The sequence below is a fragment of the Procambarus clarkii genome, chromosome 55, assembly GCF_040958095.1.
Source record: "Procambarus clarkii isolate CNS0578487 chromosome 55, FALCON_Pclarkii_2.0, whole genome shotgun sequence".
Classification (NCBI taxonomy): Eukaryota; Metazoa; Arthropoda; class Malacostraca; order Decapoda; family Cambaridae; genus Procambarus; species Procambarus clarkii.
Window position 1 is genome coordinate 30,255,287 of NC_091204.1, and position 24,203 is coordinate 30,279,489.

The following is a 24,203-nucleotide window of genomic DNA, read 5'->3' on the forward strand; positions in this document are numbered from 1 at the left end:
ACCAACAAGTTACCCATAGAAAACGTAACCTGTAGTGGAATTACCGTCTATAGAAAACGGGATATCATCACCACATACTATTATAATTCACCAGCTATTCTGCTGGGAATTATTCTTAAATACATTAGTCTTTGGACTTTACCATCATAAAAACATCTTATATAAATTAACTTAATTATCAATATTAAAGTAGAGTAAATGTGACCCTTCTATCACTTTCTGAAATCTGGACAAAGTAGGCCAGGGGTCAGAGGAGGAAGGAGGGGAGCCATTGTTGTGTCACCTCCGAGACGTGTGGAGCAAATTTAGCTCCTATCATTCTGGACAATGTCGGCCAGACGTCAATAGAATGGAGTGTTAGATGCAGCCATTGTTGATTGAGACCAGAGGCTCACACGGGAGCAAATTCGGCTCCTGTTAATTTTACTTGGACGTAGTGTTATGGAAACCAAAGGTACCATCTCCAACACGATGTCTACAATTCAAGTTAAGTCTATCCGAAACCCGTTTATCATTCATTTATGGCCATTAATGTCAGGATATAGGGTGACCCGGTTAGATCACGTGGAAGCCTCAAACTAAAGGTAATTAAGCCAGGTCTTCATGTTCCATGTACTGTTTTCTCTGATATACTTGTCATATATAGGTATCTGGCTTCACAGCTAGCGCACTTTTGACAGGTCAAGACGAGGATGCAAGATTTGTGCACCAGTTACTGGGTGATATGGAAGCTACCTCAAAGAGGATAATTTGGTGTCTACACTCTAGTTATACCTGGTGGACTAACCTGCTGTACTATAAGATAAGGAACCTCATCAATGTATGTAGCTATTACTGTAGTTTGATTGGCTGCATATATATTAATTTAATAAACCCCCCCTAATGTGTAGAGGATCGATTTGTGAGATTATGAGATTATTGCAGAAATACAGTCCACTTATCATTATACAAATTGCTATCGAAGTATATAAATTAACGTAAATATAAATTCATATAAATTAAATAAATATAAATCTCACAGGTCGGTTCCCATATTATTTGGTCATCTTCGAACCGGATGACGGATTATTTGATCCTTTGAACCCACATTTGGTCATCTTAGTACCGGATGAACCAGTTAACCAGTGGATTCATTAAATAAACTAGTGCAGTGTTATTTAAACAAAGCCAGCCAGTCATAGACAGCGGCGTTGCCTCGTGGGAGCTCAGGAGCCTCCCTCAGCCCAGTTCAGCTTCGTCAGCGGTTTCATGCACACCCACAGATATTTGGTGGCGTGTTATTTCGTGAAATGACAGCGCTAATATAGAAGCCAGCCTAATTAGTGACTGTGTCTTCGCGATATTGTTCACGGATTTCGTGGTGTTACATTTCGCGAGAGATTATCCACGAATTATGTGGAGTTTATTTCGCGAGGTCACTAATAACATTTAATACTTCTAGATAATATTAGAAGTTTCATAGAGGCTAATTAAGAGGCTATTAACAATAATTGTGTATATTATTTCTCCAAAATAGAGAATTATTTAATATATATTGCACTAGTGATCACAGTATAATATTTACTAATTGCCAACCCACAACAGGGTAGGATATTACTACTGACTAGTTGAACTATTATTGTTCATCCTAGTCCCATTATTACCATAGTCAGTTGTACTATATTGATTAGCCTAACACCATTAATGAATGGTCCAGACCCTATTTTGGGTGTAATTTTTATCAACTCGAATTGAGTTGTATATATAATAATTTACTTATGATCATTACACCTTTGAGTGATTAATTAGTGTCTCTTCCATCCTAGGGTGATATAGAAGAGCTAACCTAAAGGTACTTCCAGTGACACTGGTTTATCACTCAAATCATTAGTGTGTATGATTGTATATATATATAATGTGTATTAATTTTAAGTGCTAACCTCTAGTAGAGGTAGGATTATTGCCTAGTGAGTGCAGAAATTTACCCTAGGCTACCATTAGAGCTTGTTCAGTATTATGAGCAGCCCAAGTACAAGTCCCACAAGGCTTCACCAACGAGCCAGTATGGATAATGCAGGGAGAATGAAAAGAACCCTTGCAGGTCTTAAAGGCCACTTAACAAGACAGATCAAGAAATGTGAAGATTTGTCACAACAATCAACAGTTGATTATGCTGACCTGGAAAGCTATTATCAAGCAGCTGCAGGTAAATTTGAGCAAATCAAATGTCAAATAGCAACATATGTGGCTGAACTTGCCAACACCAATTTATCAGAAACAGAAATAGACGACATTATGGTTGATCTTGCGAATTATGAAGATCACACTCAGGCCACGTTACAGCCTTATGTCAAATTAATTGCCCAGAACAAGGCAACAGCAACAACAACAACAGTTGCATCTAATACGAGTCAAGCAGAAGCTCGACTCCCTCCAATTAATTTACCCACTTTCTCAGGAAAAGATGAGGAAGATTGGGACGAATTTTGGAACAAATTCGTTGACCTTGTAGACTCAAAACAATCTTTACCAAAGAGTAGTAAATTCTCTTATTTGCAAGGCCAATTATCAGGTGAGGCTAAAACAGTAGTATCCCATCTGAGATTAACTAATGACGGCTATGATCTGGCAGTAAAACTCCTCAAGGATAATTATGCTGATCCAGAAGTAAGAACATCACATTTAGTTCATGAGCTGTTGCATTTACCCCCACCGGAGGCTTCAGCTGATTCACTCCAAGTCTTCAAGCTGGAGGTAGAATCATTGATCAATGCCCTCAGCCTGACAGCAGATACAAACGGGGCTGAGTGGGTCTTGAAAATAATTGTCCAGGAGAAAATACCTAGGGACATATTGAGACAAATGAGTGCTCATTACAATAAAAGCATCTTATCCATGAATGAAATATCTGAAGGTTTAAAGTCAGTAGTTCATCAATTACGAACACATGACAAATTAAAACCACCAAGTAAACCCTCAGAAACCAATAATAGTAAACCACAGAGTACCAAAGGTACACCAAATCAATCTAGACAATATAATTCAACACCAAAGTGGAACAGTGGCAGTGTGGGCGTATATGCAGTGGGACCCTCCAAGCCTATAGTTACTGTGTCACCCAAGAACGTGACACCAAAGGGTACTGGAAGCTATGGAACATGTTTGTTCTGCAATGAGAAACATTCAATGTACCACTGCCCTAATTTTCCTGATAGTGACGCCCGTGTTGAGCGACTCAAAGATTTGCAACATTGCACGAGGTGCCTCAGGAAACATAACATCAAGGATTGTGATACCCAATTACACCCTTGTAATAGGTGTAACAAAGGTCAGCACCATGCAGCATTGTGCAGAGACACCAAAACAACGTCTCCAAACCCCAAGGTGGAAGATAGCATTCCCACCACAGTACAGTACTGCAAGGTGCAACAAACAAAGAGTGTCCAATCGGCAAAGTCTAAAGGTAATACGACTTTGCCTACTGCCCAAATTACCATCCTGAATAAGAGGGCCAAGGTCCATACCCGTGGGTTGTTTGACCAAGGATCCCAGAGAACATATATCACCAAAAAGTTGGCAGATGAACTACAATTAAGGCCTGTAGCCCAGATGTCATTCAACATCTCAGGGTTTGTAACAGATGCAGGACCTCAAGTCTACCAGGTGGTACAACCATCAGTACGTTTAGGCAGGTACGTCTGTCGAGTACAAGCCATTGTGGTGGACAAAATATCAGTAGACCTACAAGTTCAAGGTCTGAGAGCAACAGCCAAATTCCTGAGAAATAGAGGAATAAAATTGGCAGATAATATTAAGTCTGATCACCTCACCGACTTCGGTCTCCTTGTAGGGACAGACTATTGTCATCGATTCATCGGTAGCCCTACTAAATATCAGGGTATAACCATGTTAAACTCTGCAGGAGGTAAATTACTCTCAGGCCCAGTATCAAGCCTGAGGAGACCTATGCCTGCAGATAAACAATACCAATAGAAATCTAAATTTGTCAGCTGATTATATTTCTCCAGTAGCATTATACTAAGGAGATTACAGCTGACCATACCAACAGAGGTTGATGTTAGTATCATCATTTAAAGTTGAAGATGAGTTCATGAGGCCTCAGTGGCAAATCAGTGAACAGTAGCTTAAGCAGCTACAAGTCACTGCGACCAATGTCACTGAACCCACTGCAGTCTCAGAACCATACTTTACTTTAATGATGAGCTATTCAATCTTCTGAATCAATTAACTAAATTAAACCCCAATAAATCTGATGACTGATTTGATACATTTATTATTTAATCAAGATGTATTCCATGGGCCTCAGTGTTTATATATCAGTGACCAGTTACCTGAAGAAACTTCAAGTTATATCTAATGTCACTGATCTCACTGCAGTCCCTGAATCATACTTGACTGTAGTACTTGATCACATTCAGTCTTCTGGGTTAAATAATATGTAATTAGGCTTGAATATTAGCCTTTCAAGAGTTGACAGGGAAATGAAATCGCATTAGACTTCTAACCCTTGCAACTCTAGTACGGGACATCCGTCCTGTACGAACAGACGCACAAATGTGTGATTATTAACTACTAACATCAAATTAATCTAATAATTCGAAGGAGGAGTATCGGTGTTCGTCTGTTCTAAATAGGACTTCGACCCGTGAGCAGCCCCCTGGGGAATTATGTCGGAAAATCCGACACCATTTAATAATAATATCATACAGACAGATAAGAGCTGTGTTACCAACAAGTTACCCATAGAAAACGTAACCTGTAGTGGAATTACCGTCTATAGAAAACGGGATATCATCACCACATACTATTATAATTCACCAGCTATTCTGCTGGGAATTATTCTTAAATACATTAGTCTTTGGACTTTACCATCATAAAAACATCTTATATAAATTAACTTAATTATCAATATTAAAGTAGAGTAAATGTGACCCTTCTATCACTTTCTGAAATCTGGACAAAGTAGGCCAGGGGTCAGAGGAGGAAGGAGGGGAGCCATTGTTGTGTCACCTCCGAGACGTGTGGAGCAAATTTAGCTCCTATCATTCTGGACAATGTCGGCCAGACGTCAATAGAATGGAGTGTTAGATGCAGCCATTGTTGATTGAGACCAGAGGCTCACACGGGAGCAAATTCGGCTCCTGTTAATTTTACTTGGACGTAGTGTTATGGAAACCAAAGGTACCATCTCCAACACGATGTCTACAATTCAAGTTAAGTCTATCCGAAACCCGTTTATCATTCATTTATGGCCATTAATGTCAGGATATAGGGTGACCCGGTTAGATCACGTGGAAGCCTCAAACTAAAGGTAATTAAGCCAGGTCTTCATGTTCCATGTACTGTTTTCTCTGATATACTTGTCATATATAGGTATCTGGCTTCACAGCTAGCGCACTTTTGACAGGTCAAGACGAGGATGCAAGATTTGTGCACCAGTTACTGGGTGATATGGAAGCTACCTCAAAGAGGATAATTTGGTGTCTACACTCTAGTTATACCTGGTGGACTAACCTGCTGTACTATAAGATAAGGAACCTCATCAATGTATGTAGCTATTACTGTAGTTTGATTGGCTGCATATATATTAATTTAATAAACCCCCCCTAATGTGTAGAGGATCGATTTGTGAGATTATGAGATTATTGCAGAAATACAGTCCACTTATCATTATACAAATTGCTATCGAAGTATATAAATTAACGTAAATATAAATTCATATAAATTAAATAAATATAAATCTCACAGGTCGGTTCCCATATATATATATATTATTATTATACAACTTTAGAACATTTCCCACCAGGAGATTCGAACACTAGCCAGCACAGAAGCTTTACAGCAACTGGCATAACTGGTTCACCTTTAACCCACTGCACCAAACTTAGACCCTTAAAAGAGATGGTAATTTTGGGGTATTTAAACCCTCCAAGCATCAGATCACTTGATGTTCCCAATTTTCTGATGGGAACCTCAGACCATTTGGGATGGCATCAGACAAGGGAGTGGGGAATGGTGGGGATGACGAGGGGACGGAAGTGAGAGATGGTGGGGGAGGATGAAGGGACAAGGGAGGGGGTAATGGTGGGGAAGGACGAGTGGGACGGGGGAGTTTGGGATGGTGGGGACGAGGGGATGGAGAATGGTGGAGAGGACAAAGGGACTGGGGAGTGAGGCATGGTGGGAAGGAAGAGGGGATGGTGGAGTGGGGAATGGTTGGGAGGCCAAGGAGACAGGTGAGGAGAGAATGGTGGGGGACACGGAAGGTTGCTGTGGCTCAGCAACCTACATGCGTTACTGAGCCACAGCAACATGTGGCCGGGTACTGCTAGTATATATATTTTATATATTGTGACGATAATCTCCTTCAAGAGATTGAGCCTGCTCTTCCCTCCACAATTACGTCGTTGTGGTTATATAAAACTACTATGGAAGAAATGTCCAACAACGACAACAACACCAGCAAGGCTTGCCAGAGCGCAAAACGTTGCAGCCAGAGACACCTGTTCAGACTCAAACCGCCAAACTACTCGTTGATCGCTACCGGCCCCGCTGATTGGTCGCCGGTCTGGCTGCACCTGCACTCGCCCCCCCATACTACTTAATGTCTGGGGTCGCCACGACCTCAGACCTCAGAATGTTCAGTGCTTTCGTGGTTATCACTCCTCCCAGCTAGACGTTAGCGTGTACTGAGAGAGGTGATAGCTTAAAGCCAATATTCCAGCACCTTCCCAATTATTTCTGTGTTGCACTTCTTGTTATTTTGCCTTAACGTAACTTTTCATTGTGTCATTTAAGTATTCTTATTATTTTGATTGATTGATTTTATTATAAGAATTTGTTTGTGCATTTTATTCATGTTTTATTTCTTTAACGTAATTAAAATTTCATTGTTAAAATTTACTTGTGTTTTGTGTGTCTTCTCCTTACCTTACCACAGACGAAGTTCCAGTTTTTTTCTTTTTTTTATAACTATGTGACGAGGCCATACCCCTAGCCTTAAACAGCCGAACACCAACGCGTTACCGTCACAATATATATATATATATATAATATATATATATATATATATATATATATATATATATAATGTCGTACCTAGCAGCCAGAACGCACTTCTCAGCTTACTATTCAAGGCCCGATTTGCCTAATAAGCCAAGTTTTCATGAATTAATGTTTTTTCGTCTACCTAACCTACCTAACCTAGCTTTTCTTGGCTACCTAACCTAACCTTACCTATAAATATAGGTTAGGTTAGGTTAGGTAGGGTTGGTTAGGTTCGGTCATATATCTACGTTAATTTTAACTCCAATAAAAAAAAATTGACCTCATACATAGAGAAAAGGGTTGCTTTATCATTTCATAAGAAAAAAATTATAGTAAATATAATAATTCAGGAAAACTTGGCTTATTAGGCAAATCGGGCCTTGAATAGTAGGCTGAGAAGTGAGTTCTGGCTACTAGGTACGACATTATATATATATATATATATATATATATATATATATATATATATATATATATATATATATATATATATATATATATATATATATATATATATATATATATATTACAAATCACCAGAGCGAAACAGACTGGTATCAGGTAACCCCTGGTGACAAATTGAGATCGTTGTGAGTGACCTAGAGTGAACTAAGGAGTGCCGCTGCCTAAGTAATCTGTGTGATTTTACCACAGTGTACCGTATGGTCCCATATAACCTGCAGCCGCCACTGTCAAGAGCATGTAGCTAGCCTCGAGCCGCCAGCCGCCCTGCCTCACTGTACCACGTGACGTCACCACCCTTACTCACCGCTAGTGCCATCAAGTGTGTGTCTGTGTCTGTTAGACATACAGCGCGCCCTCCTGCGAGTACCCTCCGTGTCAAGTACGGTTTGTGGGGAAAGCCTGTCGCCAATGGTCTCACGTCAGAACGAGCGAAACCAGCTGTCAGGCCACCTACGAGTTCTTGCATAAATGTGCCTGAGTGAGTGAGTGAATAAGTGAGGTAGCCTACCTGTAAGTACAAGATCTTGTTATTGTATTATTGTATCTGTGTTGATCTGAGGGATCAACCACAGTTCTCACCTTATTATACCTGACACAGGTATAGGTGGAGACCTAGACACCCGACGGTGTATGCGTGTTTATCTGTGTGGTACCACGACATTACACTCGTCTGTGAATGTGAGCTTTACATACACCACACATTTAGTTATTGTGTGATTTTATTATTGTGCATGTTATTGCCTGTCCCATTGACAGTGCTAGTGTGATTTATTGCGCATCATCATTACCCGAGTATCCGGTTGGAACTCTTGTGATCCCTTTGCATACCGGCAGTTAGGTTTGCCGTGTTAATGATTGGCTGTCAATTGTGTTAAGTTAGGTGTTTCTCCACGAGTGGATACGAATCGTTTAGCCAGACGTCAAGAGCCTCGCTAATACAACCATAACCTTTCTGACGCCAATCTAAAGTAAATCAAGCACCCTTTGTATTAGTGGTTAAGTTAGTAAATAAACTACTGTTAAGCTTTATGCGGTGTTTCCGTTGAACCACTTCTGAATACTGCAAACTATTTACTCAAGCCTTCAGCTACAAGTATTTTCAACACCGAGTTGCCTAATTCACTAAACTATAAATGTGATGAGGACCCTAGGAGTCCCTTAAAGTGTTTCAAGCATTGGGGAGATTCCAATGATCAACGTGGAGCAGGACCAGGTGAGACTAGTCTGAGAAGAGACCCTCAAGGACTCTAACTCGACCTTGCTCCCAGGCCCTGTACGGTTGCTCTCGTATTTTCACTGCTGATTCCGACAGCTTCATGAAGCGTCTGCCACACGTACATTGGCGACGTACGCATTGCAGTCGGGAAAGCAAAATAGAAAACCCCACATCGAGACTATCTCCTCTGTAACTGAGGTGAACCTTTGGTCAAAACTGTACATATATCTAATGTGTTCAATACCTTCACCATATGATATTCACTTCCTGGCCAAAACTGTACATACAACTAATGTGCTCATGGGCTCAATATCTTCACCACATAACCTTCACTTCCTGGCCAAAACTGTACATACAACTAATGTGCTCAATATCTTCACCACATAACCTTCACTTCCTGGCCAAAAATAGTTACCAATAAATCAACATATGGTCAAACACCTCACATAATGGACAACAATAAAGGGTACACTAACTTGCACATATATGTCTAATATTGGTAAGTCCGTTGACGATTGTTCATCAATAACATTCCCTGAGGTAATTAAGATCAGCCATTCTCGACACCAAGACAAAAGAATATTACATGCATGGAAAGGTATGAGCAATTGGTCATAGGAGACACTGCTAACGACCCGTTGTTGAGTGCCTTAAACACTCCACTGGGATGTTGGGGCAATGTTTACACTGATGCATCTGGCAGCGTGGCGCCTCCCTTGCTGGCTGAGACCCAGTAACAGTCTGGGCTTCACACTCTCCTCCAAATATATCAACCCAGCCTCTTGTTTACACACTGCTTTTGTAACTGTGTGCACCTGTGTACTGCTGTGTAACTGTGTGCACCTGTGTACTGCTATGTAACTATGTGCACCTGTGTACTGCTGTGTAACTATGTGCACCTGTGTACTGCTGTGTAACTATGTGCACCTGTGTACTGCTGTGTAACTGTGTGCACCTGTGTACTGCTGTGTAACTATGTGCACCTGTGTACTGCTGTGTAACTATGTGCACCTGTGTACTGCTGTGTAACTATGTGCACCTGTGTACTGCTGTGTAACTATGTGCACCTGTGTACTGCTGTGTAACTATGTGCACCTGTGTACTGCTGTGTAACTATGTGCACCTGTGTACTGCTGTGTAACTGTGTGCACCTGTGTACTGCTGTGTAACTATGTGCACCTGTGTACTGCTGTGTAACTGTGTGCCCTTGTGTACTGCTGTGTAACTATGTGCACCTGTGTACTGCTGTGTAACTGTGTGCACCTGTGTACTGCTGTGTAACTATGTGCACCTGTGTACTGCTGTGTAACTGTGTGCACCTGTGTACTGCTGTGTAACTGTGTGCACCTGTGTACTGCTGTGTAACTATGTGCACCTGTGTACTGCTGTGTAACTATGTGCACCTGTGTACTGCTGTGTAACTGTGTGCACCTGTGTACTGCTGTGTAACTGTGTGCACCTGTGTACTGCTGTGTAACTGTGTGCACCTGTGTACTGCTGTGTAACTATGTGCACCTGTGTACTGCTGTGTAACTATGTGCACCTGTGTACTGCTGTGTAACTATGTGCACCTGTGTACTGCTGTGTAACTGTGTGCACCTGTGTACTGCTGTGTAACTGTGTGCACCTGTGTACTGCTGTGTAACTATGTGCACCTGTGTACTGCTGTGTAACTATGTGCACCTGTGTACTGCTGTGTAACTATGTGCACCTGTGTACTGCTGTGTAACTATGTGCACCTGTGTACTGCTGTGTAACTATGTGCACCTGTGTACTGCTGTGTAACTATGTGCACCTGTGTACTGCTGTGGGAGTGAACGAGGGTAGAGGGAAAGACCCGGCTTAAAAAAGGTGAAACGTATAAGAGTCAATATCTTCACTAGTTTATAATCACATCTCCACCATTCTAGTTCTCTTCACACAATGGGACTTTCCACCTGCAGAGTTCAGTACGGTCATCCCGTGCAATTGGTGTTTGCCAGAGATGAATTTATAATAATCTGACCCAATTAACACTCCTATATCTCTGATACGGTCAGATTTGTTTTATGGGTCAGCTAATTTGACTCGCTGCTGTTTAAAATGTTTAATTGTGATCCCTAGACCTGGTACATGTAGGTCAGATGGGATTGTGTCCACGACTATAGAGAATACAGGTCTGAGGTAACCACCCAAGGGAATGTAGGGTTTGACTATGTTGTAGGGTTTAGGTCCACTGTTGGATAAAAACCCAAGTATATTCAAGGTGACCTGCATCACTGGTTTGAATTCCATTTGTTCAGCTCTCTGTGTGACAAAGGTTTTCTGGTAACCCTCATAAAACAGCCCCTGACTAGTAGTTACCTTTTCCCCTGAGGCAGAGTTAACATGGCTGTTGGTAGGGTTGCAGCAGTGTTGGTTTGGGTCAGCATAGCCCCTGTACTGCCTTCCACTTGACAGTCATTGTCTGCTGCAGTAGTTTAGGGTTTAACGCCAGGTGACGATGGAGTTGGTCTCCTACCGTCACCCCTTCACATTCCAGCCCGTTGTTGACGTGAGGAGGCTTGGTGGGCTGCTGTCAGAGTGTGATGCTCCATGGGACAGCATTTCCTTTGTCCTTTAGTAGCCTTATGCTTCTAAAGGACATACCCCATTGTCCTTTCGTGAGAGGGGCTTAGTGGGCAGCAGCCAGGGTGTGATGCTCCATGGGACAGTCCTCTGCCGTCTTCACTAATCATGCTGGATGCTGTTTCCTCTTCCTCAGGTTTCGTTTTGCCTTCTCCCTCTTCTTCTTTCTAATTGTCATTTCCCGCCGATCTTTTGCATGCTTCATTACTTTTTCGAACAACTTCTGTTTTGACGCCCAGATGTTTGGGGAGGCAAACTTTCACCCGTAGAACTGTGGTACCCGACGTTGCGAGGGAGGGGACGCCTTTATTGTCAATCCTCACCTGCGTTGCTGAACCCGATTTCGACGGACTGACAGTTCTTAAGGTGATGATTGCGGGGAGTATACTCATGATACTCATCCCTGGGATGGGGGGGGGGGCCCCATCTTGCTGGGTGTTCTATCTTCTAATTGTGTTTCCATGGTGGGTAAGGGAGTTTATTCGTAAATTAAATTATTTCCTGCTTATTCCTATGCCACTGAATGATCCTATTATAACTTCCCCAGGCTCGTGGGGTGGACGACCAAGCCCCCGAGGCAGACTGTGTTGGAAGATTGGGCTCTTTAGCCCCCGCTACATTGGGCCCAGACCAAGCTACTCCTTTGACCCTCTTGATTAACCCCCTCCGGTCCCCTCCCACCTCTGTGGTGGGGTTGAGCTCTACGACCCCAGGGATGACCACCTCATCACTTTTAACCCCCCCCCCCTCTCTTACTGGGGGTACTTCGTTCAAACCCCCCCCCCCTCCCCCCAACACAGCTGCATTTTGCATGATTCCTGCCAGTGCTAATATGTTCCACACCTTGTTTGGCCCTGCTATGTGGACTAAATACTTTGATCTTAACCATCTGGATTCTACACGGCCTGATGATTTCTTCCTCCATAAACACCTCGATGATTCAGTGGATACCTCTGTTTCTTTTAACCCGTACTGGTTCATGTGTCATTGCTGCTCCTTCTCAGGAAGCAGCTGCCCCCTTAGCCATATTGTCCAGCATTGGGGAGACCCCTGTTAGGATCTCCAAAAATGCCCGGTTAAATGTCTGTATTGGCACTGTTATCCGCCCGCACTATGTTGCGGCTGGTGTTAGGGACCTGAAAGACTGCCACGAGGATATTAAACATATCCTTGCAGCCCAAGGACCATTCTGTCCTCCAGGTTGATACGTTCACCCAACCCTTTCGTGGTCGTCATCAGCCTCTTCGTATTGTGATGATCACTTTTGATAGTAGGACCCTTCCACTTTCTATAATTCTTGCTGATGCCAGATGTTCCATTCAGGAGAACATTCCCTATCCTAGACTTTACAATAGTTTATCTTGAGGTTATTTTGAGATGATTTCGGGGCTTAGCGTCCTCGCAGCCCAGTCCTCGACCAGGCCTCCTTATTGTTCCACACCCCCAGGAAGCAGCCTGTAGCAGCTGTCTAACTCCCAGGTACCTATTGACTGCTAGGTAACAGGGGCATTAGGGTGAAAGAAACATTTTGCCCATTTGTCTCTGCCTCCACCCGGGGATCGAACCCGGAACCTCAGGACTATAATTCCTGTCCACCCAGCTGTCAGGCATCAGATACAGGAACTTTGGGCATGTTTTTTTGAACTTTGAACTTTGGGGGCCTGACAGCTGAGAGGACAGCGCTCAGCTGTCCTCTCAGCTGTGTAGTCAACCTCGTAGTCCTGAGGACTACGTAGGTTGACTACCTCTCAACCTCGTAGTCCTGAGGTTCTGGGTTCGATCCCTGGTAGAGGCGGAAACAAATGGGCAGAGTTTCGTTCACCCTGATGCATCTGTTCACCTAACAGTAAATAGGTACCTTGGAGTTAGACAGCTGCTATGGGCTGCTTCCTGGGGGCGTGTAACAAAAAGGAGGCCTGGTCGAGAGCCGGGCCGGGGGGATTCAAAGCCCTGAAATCATCTCAAGATAACCTCGAGGAACCTCAAGATTAGATGGTGCCCTTAAATTCACATGTGCAGTGTCAAAAGGCTCAGATGACATTCATTATGAGATGCTGCATCATCTCCCTCCAAGCGCGTTGCAGTATTTACTGAATCTGTATAACTGTACCCGGGAGTCGTCGTCAGTCCCTGAGGACTGGCCTGAAGCAGTTGTTCTTCCTATTCGGAAACCTGGGTCTCTAAGGACATCACCTAAGGACTTCTGACCCATTGCCCTCACAAGTTGCATCTGCAAACTCTTTGAACATGTGGTCAATGTTCGTCTGATGTGGTTCTTGGAACACTATCACAGCTCTCCACTTCTCAATTTGGCTTTTGCAAGTGCTGCAGCTTGACTGATGTCTTGGTGAACTTGGAGATCCATATTCGTACTGCTTTTGCTACGAAGACCTCCGTTGTTGTTGTCCTTTTTGACCTGGAAAAGGCATACAACACCACCTGGAGATGCCATAGTCTGTCCCAACTCCGTTCTTTTAGCCTTCGTAGTAATCTCCCTCTCTTCCTCCGAAGCCTTCTCTCTAGTCGTTCCTTTAGAGTGAGGTTTGGTAACACTCCCTGTGCCTCTTTTCGGCAGTACGATGGTGTGCCCCAAGGTAATGTTCTGAGCACTACTCTTTTTCTGGTTGCCCTCAATGGTCTTCTTTCCTCCCTTCCCTCTGGCATCTTCTCAGCACTCTATGTTGATGATCTTACCCTCTACTGTCGAGGTGATGACTCGCCTTCCTTCACCGACGGCTTTAACTTATGATTGATGCCGTGTCGTCTTGGGTCACCAATCATGGCTTCAAGTTCTTTACAACTAAAACTTGTGCTATGACTTTTACTTAGAAGCAGGTCGTTCATCCCCCTTTGTCGCTCTATTGTCATCCCCTTGTGTACAAAGATTCTGCTAATCTTTTGAGGTTAATCTTTGACACTTGTGTGTCTTGGTCCCCCTATATCTCTTACCTCCGAGTTGAACGCTCTAAGGCCCCTAACCGATATAAGGTCTTGTCTCATACTTGGGGAGCGGATAGGCGCATGCTCCTCTTTCTACATTCCTCTCTCTTACTGTCTAAACTCGATTATGGTTGCCCTGCTTACTCATCTACTTCTCCTTCTACTCTTCACCGTTTGGATGCTCTGCACCATACTGGGTTGCTCCTCAGATCTGGTGCCTTTCTTTCGACTCCTACCCTAAGCCTGTGATCACTAACGCCCAAACTGGCGTCCTGTCTCTACAGGATCAACATGATCGCTACTGTCTTCGCTACCTTGCACGGTCCCTTACTCTCGTTAATGTCGTACTTTAACCTTTACTCCTCCTGTGGTCCCCTGTTCCCTTTCACCACTTACCTCTTTCTGTACGATTGTCTCGCATACAAGATTCTCTTTCGGTTCGTGTTTCCAATATTTCTCTTCATGTCGTTCCGTCCTTGCCCCTTTGAAGGGTCCCCTTTCCTCAGTTTTGTAAAACTTTGACTCACGTGACTAAAGCTTTACCCCTCCTACAGGGGAGGGGGGGGGTAAGAGGAGTAAAGTCTGGGTCTAAATACAGAAGGGTCTAAGTCTGCCGACGGTGTAGGCTACTCTGTTGTTTTTCCTGACAACACCTATATGTGTCGCCTGCCTCCGGAGACTAGCATCTTCATGGTGGAACTTTATGCTATTTTGTATGTCCTTCGTCACTGCTTTCTCGCTGTCAACTCTCCTTTGTTGTTGTAGTTGACACTCACAGTGCCCTCATGGCTCTGGAGTGCTTTAATCCAGTCCATCCTGTAGTAGTCGAAACTCAACATTGGCTGTTTCTTATCTCTAGCAGATTGAAGACAGTGAAGTTTTGCTGGGTTCCCAGCCATATTGGCGTGTCCTTAAATGAGCATGCGGACTCTGTCACTAAGGAGGCTATCTGCACTTGCCCCATCTCCCGTAAAGGTATCCTCTATTCCAACTTCTACCCAGTTATTCATTCCTCAATCCTTGCCCGTTGGCAGGGTCATTTGTCTTCTGTTACCGGTAAAATAAGTAAAGCAAAGTAAAGTAAATTTTATTCAGGAAAGTACATACATAGTTGATTTACAAACATAATGTTGGATTTATAAATAGAGCTAGTACATACAATACCTAAAGCCACTAGTATGCTATGCGTACTAGTGGCTTTGTAGATGAGAAAGAGGAGAGGGCCAAGTATGCTGCCCTGAGGAACACCAATGTTGATGGGTAGGGTGGAAGAAATTGAATTATTCACAGAAACATACTGGAGCCTGGCAGTAAGGTAAGACTGAAGGTATTGCAGGGAGTGTCCTCTGACTCCATAATGATGTAATTTAAGAAGGTTTTGGTGGTTGACTGTGTCAAAAGCCTTACGCAGGTCCACAAATAACCTAACAAGGAACTCATTTTTATCAAGTGCTGCGTGTATCAAGTTAATCATACTAATAAGTGCATGGTTAATGCTTTTTTGGGGGGGTCTGAAGCCATATTAACAGGAGCTAAGTATATTGTGCTTGGCTAGATAAGAGTAAAGCTGCTTGTAGATTAGTTTTTCAAATATTTTTGACAAGTTTGGCAGAATTGATATAGGTCTGTAGTTGTTAACATCAGTGGATCACCACATTTATGGACTGGGGTTACTCTCGTTTTTTTTCAGAATATCTGGAAAAGTTTGGAGTTCAAGTGACTTGTTGTAGACCAATGCAATGGCAGAGGCTAAATATTTGGAGTTTTTTTTTTTTTTGTAGATTAGAGTTGGTATCTCCTCAAGGGCACTAGACTTGGTCTTAAGGGAAAGGTTTACCTCATTTACATCAGTGTAATTAGCGGGCGTTAGGTACAGAGACTGTGGATAGTTACCTGTAAGATAGTCCTGAACATTAGTACTGGAAGATGGAATATCATTAGCTAGGGATGACCCAATGGATGAGAAGAACCTATTGAATTCAATAGCAGTATCAGTGGCTGAAAGCAGACCATCGTTATTGGACAGGATTATTGGTATAGTGTTCTGTATACTGTACACTGTTCTGTATACTGCACGGGGTTCTGTATACTGTATGAGGTTCTGTATACTGTACGGGGTTCTGTATACTGTACGGGGTTCTGTATACTGTATGAGGTTCTGTATACTGTACGGGGTTCTGTATACTGTACACTGTTCTGTATACTGTACGCTGTTCTGTATACTGTAAGGGGTTCTGTATACTGTACACTGTTCTATATACTGTACACTGTTCTGTATACTGTATGAGGTTCTGTATACTCTACACTGTTCTGTATACTGTGGCTTGTTGTGTTAGTCCTGGGGCCCTCAACCGTTCCTGGTATGGGAGCCACCATGCCCCGTCTGGCTTGCTGTGTTAGTCCTGGGGCCCTCAACCGTTCCTGGTATGGGAGCCACCATGCCCCGTCTGGCTTGCTGTGTTAGTCTAGGGGCCCTCAACCGTTCCTGGTATGGGAGCCGCCATGCCCCGTCTGGCTTGCTGTGTTAGTCCTGGGGCCCTCAACCGTTCCTGGTATGGGAGCCACCATGCCCCGTCTGGCTTGCTGTGTTAGTCCTGGGGCCCTCAACCGTTCCTGGTATGGGAGCCACCATGCCCCGTCTGGCTTGCTGTGTTAGTCCTGTGGCCCTCAACCGTTCCTGGTATGGGAGCCACCATGCCCCGTCTGGCTTGCTGTGTTAGTCCTGGGGCCCTCAACCGTTCCTGGTATGGGAGCCACCATGCCCCGTCTGGCTTGCTGTGTTAGTCCTGGGGCCCTCAACCGTTCCTGGTATGGGAGCCGATTTAGTTCTGAGACGCTTTTTGTCGCTCTGTGTTGTACTTTCTCCACAGCAGATATGTTCTGAAGATGAGGCCTCTATGCTTGATACAGCAGTCCAAATGTGGCCGCACCAGAGATGTTTACAGTTCAGTAACTTTATTTTCCTTGAAAATAAAGTTGACTTTCTTATTAGAGTTCCCAATTGTTGTGCAACTTTCAATGACTGGTCCCCATGGCGCAGTGGTGAAACGCTAGCCCTCGCACTTCGCGAACAATTTAGTCTGAGTTCGTATCCTGGCCGGAGAGGATTGACTGGGTTCCAATCCTTAACTTTACTCCTCTCTTCACCCAGCAGTGAAATTATTTGACGGGTCGTATTCCGGAGTTATTACTTAAGATTAATATTAATCTTAGGAATTAGCCGTATTAGGATAAAGGACCTGCCCGAAACTCTTTGCGTGCTAGTGGCTTTACAAGAATGTAAAAACTGGTGGACCATCCAAGTAGTAGGCGTCCATCTGTCTCAGGAGACTCTGGAGTTGCGCTCTGGTTGTAGGTCTGGAGTGGCCACGCCAGAGCGCAAAGCCAGGGTAGGTTGATACGGGGGAGAAGCTGTCACCCATGCAGCAGGTCCCCCTCTCAACAGCACAGAACGTCTCAATTGGAAAGGTAAACACCAATAAGACAGGTTCCAGCGCCGTCGCAGGAACTGTCAGAACGAGGTTGAAGGCAACAAGGAACTGCCCCCAGGGGGCTCCAGCTCCGGAGTTAACCTCGAAGTTGGTACAAGAAGGCACAGGGACTCCAACCCCAGAGTCTTTTTTGTTGTTGTTACTCTTTTTTGTGGGGGGAAAGGAGGAAAATTAGGGAAATAAAGGAGGAAACTTAGGAAAAATGGGGGAGCCATTGACAAGCTGCCGGCTTCCCGTCTCCATCGTGACCACTAGACACAAGGTTACTTTAGGCATTAGGACACTATAGGAAGTATCATCATCAGGAAAAGATCAAGGCAAATGGGTGGACCTTCGACAAGCCGCCGGCCTCCTGTCCTCATCGAGGCCACTATTAGTAGCTCTCAAGTAAACTCAGATAATTATTACACTTCGATATCTAAGTAGTTCCGCCTTATTACAAATCTGTTTAGTACGTTCCTCGAGCCTCCGTGGCACAATTTGTTAGCGCGTTCGGCTGTTAACCGAAAGGTTGGTGGTTCGAGCCCACCCGGGGGCGATTATTTAGGCCAACTCTAGGGGTTGACCTCAGACAAGACCGACATAATACACTTGACAGCGATGTCACACTTGGCCCCGTGATCCAGCCCGTCCTCCTCAAGTCTGCCAACGTCAACAAACTCTCGCGCGTAAGTGACCTTATCCTAACACAACAGAGAACGGCACAGTATGTCAACGTCGCGACCCATCGTCCTGTTTACACAGTAGTTGTTGTATATGCTCCATAGTACAAACGTTGACGTACTAAGTCATTACATAATAGTACTTACTGATCACTTTATAGTCTGAATTCTTAATTATAGTCATAATTATAGACTCTTTATAGTCGGAAGTGAAGTATATAGCACTAATCACTTTATAGTCTGGAAAATATAGATAAAAAAAACATGTATATTCCAAGGTCTAGTATAGCACACATATGTACGATATTAGGCCTTAAATAGAGTGTATTAGGCCTAGGAAGGTTCAGTTAGTTAAGGTTGTCTTTGCAATATAAATACAAAACCTTTTCCGGTTTGTCTAAATTCAATAGTACAAATTTCTACTTTCTAATTGCGTTGTACGTCGATATATTAACTTTGGTCCTCATCGTTACTATAAGTACTGCCAACACAAGAGGATGGGCTGCAGTTTCACGAGCCGCTACCATTTTCTAGTACGACAATTGTTGGTCTTGGGAAGAGTATTCGTCAAAAGGCGCCGTTCTATTATGAGGACGGGTTGAACAGCTACATACCGAGTTTTGGCGGCATAACACAACAATTTAGAAAATAATATATAATTATATAATGGCATTCTTTCTAAGATCAGATATTATGTACCTCGCCCTGCCCTGGTGATCGACTCTCTATTACTCCCTCATTCATCCATATCTCAACTATGGTATTTGTGCTTGGGGTTCTACTACCCAAAATCATTTACGTCCTCTAATTACTCAACACAAAGCTGCTATTAGGACAATATCCAACTCTGGCCCCAGACATCACTCGGTACTCCTACTCAAGTCTCTGAATATGTTAGATATTAAGTCACTGCACAGTCTCTCATGTGTATTATACATATATAAAACGCTGAACTGTAATGCCAATCCTGACCTCAAAAGCTTCATTGAAGGTTGTAACAGAACCCATGAGCACCACACCAGAAACAAATGCAGTTTTGAAATTCCTAGAGTACGACTTAATCAAACTAGAAATGCTCTACAAATCAAGGGACCCAGAATGTGGAATGACCTTCACAACCATGTTAAAGACTGTACCTCTCTCAACCAGTTTAAGATAAAAACGAAGCACTACCTAATAAATTCCCTGTAACCTATCTTACCCCTGTACTGTCAACCCATGTCTGTTTTGTTTTTTTAAACACCGTTATTTGTCGACCTAATTATATTTGTTCTGCTCTTTCAGCCATGTTCCTCCCTTTCTTATTTTTATTTTTATTTGTTCTTAACAAATTTTATACTTTAAACTCAATTAGTATTAAGTTTTAGTCTTTAATGTTTTTCCTGCCCGAAACGCTTTGCGTATTGTGGCTTTAGGCATTGTATGTACCAGCTCTATCTATAAACCTAGCAATTTTTGTAAAAATCTCTTGTATATATGTACCTTACCTGAATAAACATTTATTTATTTATTTATTATTGATTTATAAACAGCCTCCCAGTCCTTTGGAGCTCATCAACTCATCAACTGTTTAATATGTGTAAAGTCGCCAAAGATTGAGATAACATGTTCGTAAGTACTTGCGTAACTGACTGATGAATCTCGGTCCAGACACTAAATATAATTCTTATGCTTGGAATGTTTACATGCAAGAAGAGTTGCTATAGACCTCAACAAACACGACAGATCAGCCTCCAGGGCTGAGTGGATCCCATACTTATCCTGTAGACCCCATGTATACCTATCCTGTGAGCGTTAGTGCCTCCAATACATGTCCTGTTCATGAGTGGTAGTGAACCCATACCCATCGTGTGCAGCAGTGATCACATACCCATGCTATGATGTATGTCATACGCAGCTGGCTGTGCACAGTAACCATGATGTGCGCATCCCATGCGCAAGATCAGTACGTACTGGTGCGTTACTGCGCAGAAACACTGATACTTTTATTTCTGAAGAAAATATTACCAATTATAATATTATAAAAGATGTATAAAATGTATCATCCAAATAATATGAGCAGCAGAGTGGCGCAGTGGAAGCGTGCTGGGCCCATAACCCAGAGGTCCGTAGATCGAAACTACGCTCTGCTACGATATTGCTTTAATGTAATAATTATGTTTTTACATTACAAATGTAGGTACATAGCAGTGCCTTACTTCCCCCTTCAATATAAGTAATTACAAAGTACAGGTTGAGCTAGCTATATTTTAAAAAATAAAGGCACAATAACGAATGTGGGAGATTTGTACCTGAATTTACCTGTCTCTAGTGTCCTCGACGGATAGTGGAAGCCATCGGCTTGTCAAAGATCCCTCTTTCCCCCATGGTTCACGAGGATTGTTTCTATTTGGATTTTGAACTGAGGTAATATCTTGGTATTTAACGACTTCGCCGGTTAGACAATTCCATGGGATAACCCTAGTTTATAGTTTAGTTCATTTAATATGCACCCCATACCCGTCCTGTGGGCGGTAGTGGGAAGAGTTACAGAGGCACATAATGGGCTCAGGGACTAAACCCCACAATTCATTTACCTGAGCAAGTTAATCTTGCTGAGAGAGTTACAAAATTCAATGCACATCATCACATCAACAAGTGGGCTCGAGACCGCCCCAAGTACAGTTTCTAAATTAAGCAACTGACATGTGGAGAGCCCTACAGCGAGAAACATTTGTACGTTAACCAACTGTGTTACGGAGGCTACGCTCTCTAAAACCTTACAAATATTTCCTCCTGCTTCTTACCGCTCGCTCCCGCCATCGAAAGTCCTAAAACTACTTCCTCCTGCTTCCTCCCGCTCTCTGAAGCTCTAGTAACACTTCCTACCACTCTCTGAACCCATAAAAATACTTCTTCCTGCTCGCTCCCGCTCTCTGAAATCCAATTAATATTTCCATCTCCTTCCTCCAACTAGTTCCCGCTCTCTGAAACCCTATTAATACTTCCTTCTGCTACCTCCCACTTCCTCCCGCTCTCTGAAGCCTTAAAAATATTCCCTCCTGCTCTCTGAAGCCCTAATAACATCACCTCCTGTTTCCTCATGAAGCACATACCTTACAAATACTTTCTACTGCTTCTTACCACTGGCTCCTGCTCTCTGAAGCCCTAAAATCATTTCCTCCCGTTCGATCCCGCTCTCTGAAGCCTCACAAATTTTTTCTCCTGCTTCCTGCCACTCGCTCCCGCTCTCTGAAGCCCTAACAACAATTCTTTTCGCTCTCCGAATCCCTAAAAAACTTTCTCCTATTTCATCCCGCTCTCTGAAGTCTTAAAAACACTTCCTCCCGTTTTCTGATGCCCTAAAATCACTTTCTCCTGCTTTTTCCCCCTCTCGCTCCTGTTCTCTGAAGCCTTAAAAACACCTACTCCCGCCATGCTCCCGCACTCTGAAGCCTTAAAAATACTTCCTACTGCTTCCTCCCACTCTCTGAAGCCCTAATATCACTTCCTCCTGCTCCCTATAACAAATGCTCCAGAGATGTGTAAATATTACTACCCAAAATCACTTACGTCCTCTAATTACTCAACACAAAGCTGCTATTAGGACAATATCCAACTCTGGCTCCAGACATCACTCGGTACCCCTACTCAAATCTCTGAATATGTTAGACATTAAGTCACTGCACATTCTCTCATGTGTATTATGCATATATAAAACGCTAAACTATAATGCCAATCCTTATCTCAAAAGCTTCATAGAAGGTTGTAACAGAACCCATGAGCACCACACCAGAAATAAATACAGTTTTGATATTCCTAGAGTACGACTTAATCAAACTAGAAATGCTCTTCAAATCAAGGGGCCCAGAATGTGGAATGACCTTCCCAACCATGTTAAAGACTGTACCTCTCTCAACCAGTTTAAGTTAAAAACGAACCTATACCTAATAAATTCCCTGTAACCTACCTTACCCTTCTATTGTCAACCAATGTCTGTTTTTCTTTAATGAGCGCTGTTTGTCGACTTAATTGTATTTGTGCTGCTTTTTCATCTATGTTTTCATTTCTTGTTTTCATTCTACTCATTATGCTCAATTAGTATTAAGCTTGTCATTTAAGTTTATCATGCCCGAAACGCTTTGCGTAATAGTGGCTTTAGGCATTGTATGTACTAGCTCTACCTATAAGTCAACCAATCTTTGTAAAAATTTATTGTATGTATGTACCTTACCTAAATAAACATTTTATTTTATTTTATTTTATTTTTTATTTATTTTATATTTCATTCAAAATTATCTGCTACCAGAATTTTTTGCCAAATATCCCCAGTTTGCTAATTATAGGTAGTACCAAAGTGATTGTAAGCTATCCAGCGCTGCCCACTGGAGGGGGGCGGTGTGCACGACAAACATCAATTGTGACACTAGCTCTCCACATATGTCAGTTGCTTAATTTAGAAACCGTACTTGTAGTCAATCGCGAACCCATTGTTGGTGTTACGACTTATATTGAATTTTGTAACTCGCTCATCAAGATTGTAACTTGCTTAGCTAAATGAATTGTGGGGTTCAGTCCCTGAGCCTATTATGTGCCTCTGTAACCCCCTTCCACTACCACCCACAAGATGGGTATGGGGTGCATAATAAGTGAACTAAACTAAACTAAACCTCTCATGTTATTGTGACGTCACACACCCCGTACACACATAAAACAGGATTTTCTCTCTATTTTCGTTATTAACCCTTTTATAATTTATATAATTACTCAAGCAATGTGTTTTGATCATATTATATCGCTGAAGCATGATAATATGTGCATATGTGAATATGTGAAAAACTATGTGCATCTCCGGTAGCAATTAACCGGATTTCGTCCATATAATAACAGGTCACTATACTTCAGGTTTCCGTAGTGTAGTGGTTATCACGTGCGCCTCACACGCGCAAGGTCCCCGGTTCGATCCCGGGCGGAAACATTTGACTTTATAAATGTTTGTTTTCATAACCCATTGAAATAAACTCAAAGAGCTAAAATTAATAACAAAGAATATTGACAATATTTATTAAATCATAAAACTTATACTAATTTGTAATATGTTAATACTACATTATACTAATTATTAATATTGAGTCATATAACTATGTATTGTGGAACAGAGTGGCACAGTGGAAGCGTGCCTGGACCCATAATCCAACTAGAGGTCCGTAGATCGAAACTACGCTCTACTACAGTCAAATTTTTTCCTACCATAACAAACCAAAAGAAATGTTGATATCTTTAATAAATACAATCCATCCTCCTGTACATTTTGTAACTATGTAGAGCATCGTACATATAAATTAAATATTGATGTAATGGACAATTACATAGTAGAACTTGGTACTATTCACCCCTATAGTCCGGAAAAAATATAGCTAAAATCAAACAGATATATTCCTAGGCCTAGTATAACATATATGAACTACATTTGGCTTCAGTTAGCATGTATTAGACCTTGGATGGTAAGTTACGTTAAGTTTTATGAGAAACAAATACAAAGGTTCGGGCCAACCTTGCCCAAAACGCTTGGCGTAATAGTGACTTTAGACATTGTATGTACAAGCTCTATCTATAATCCAACAACATGTTTGTATCTGACCTAGTATGTATGTACTTTACCTGAATAAACATTTTATTTGATTTGACAAAACCTTTGCCGGTTTATCCAAATTCACTAAAACCAAATTCTACTGTCCAATTGTCCACTACATCAATATATGCACGATGGAAGATGGATGTGTTGCTTATAAGCAC

At 42.5% G+C, this 24,203-nt stretch overlaps 2 non-coding genes across 2 annotated transcripts; both read left to right on the forward strand.

Annotated features, from left to right (window-relative positions):
* The first annotated feature begins 20,488 nt into the window (after positions 1-20,488).
* On the forward strand, positions 20,489-20,560 carry TRNAM-CAU (transfer RNA methionine (anticodon CAU)). The gene has a single exon. It is a non-coding gene; the product is annotated as a tRNA-Met (tRNA).
* A 2,752-nt stretch (positions 20,561-23,312) lies between these two features.
* TRNAV-CAC (transfer RNA valine (anticodon CAC)) lies at positions 23,313-23,385 on the forward strand. Its single transcript has one exon. It is a non-coding gene; the product is annotated as a tRNA-Val (tRNA).
* The last annotated feature ends 818 nt before the right edge of the window (positions 23,386-24,203 follow it).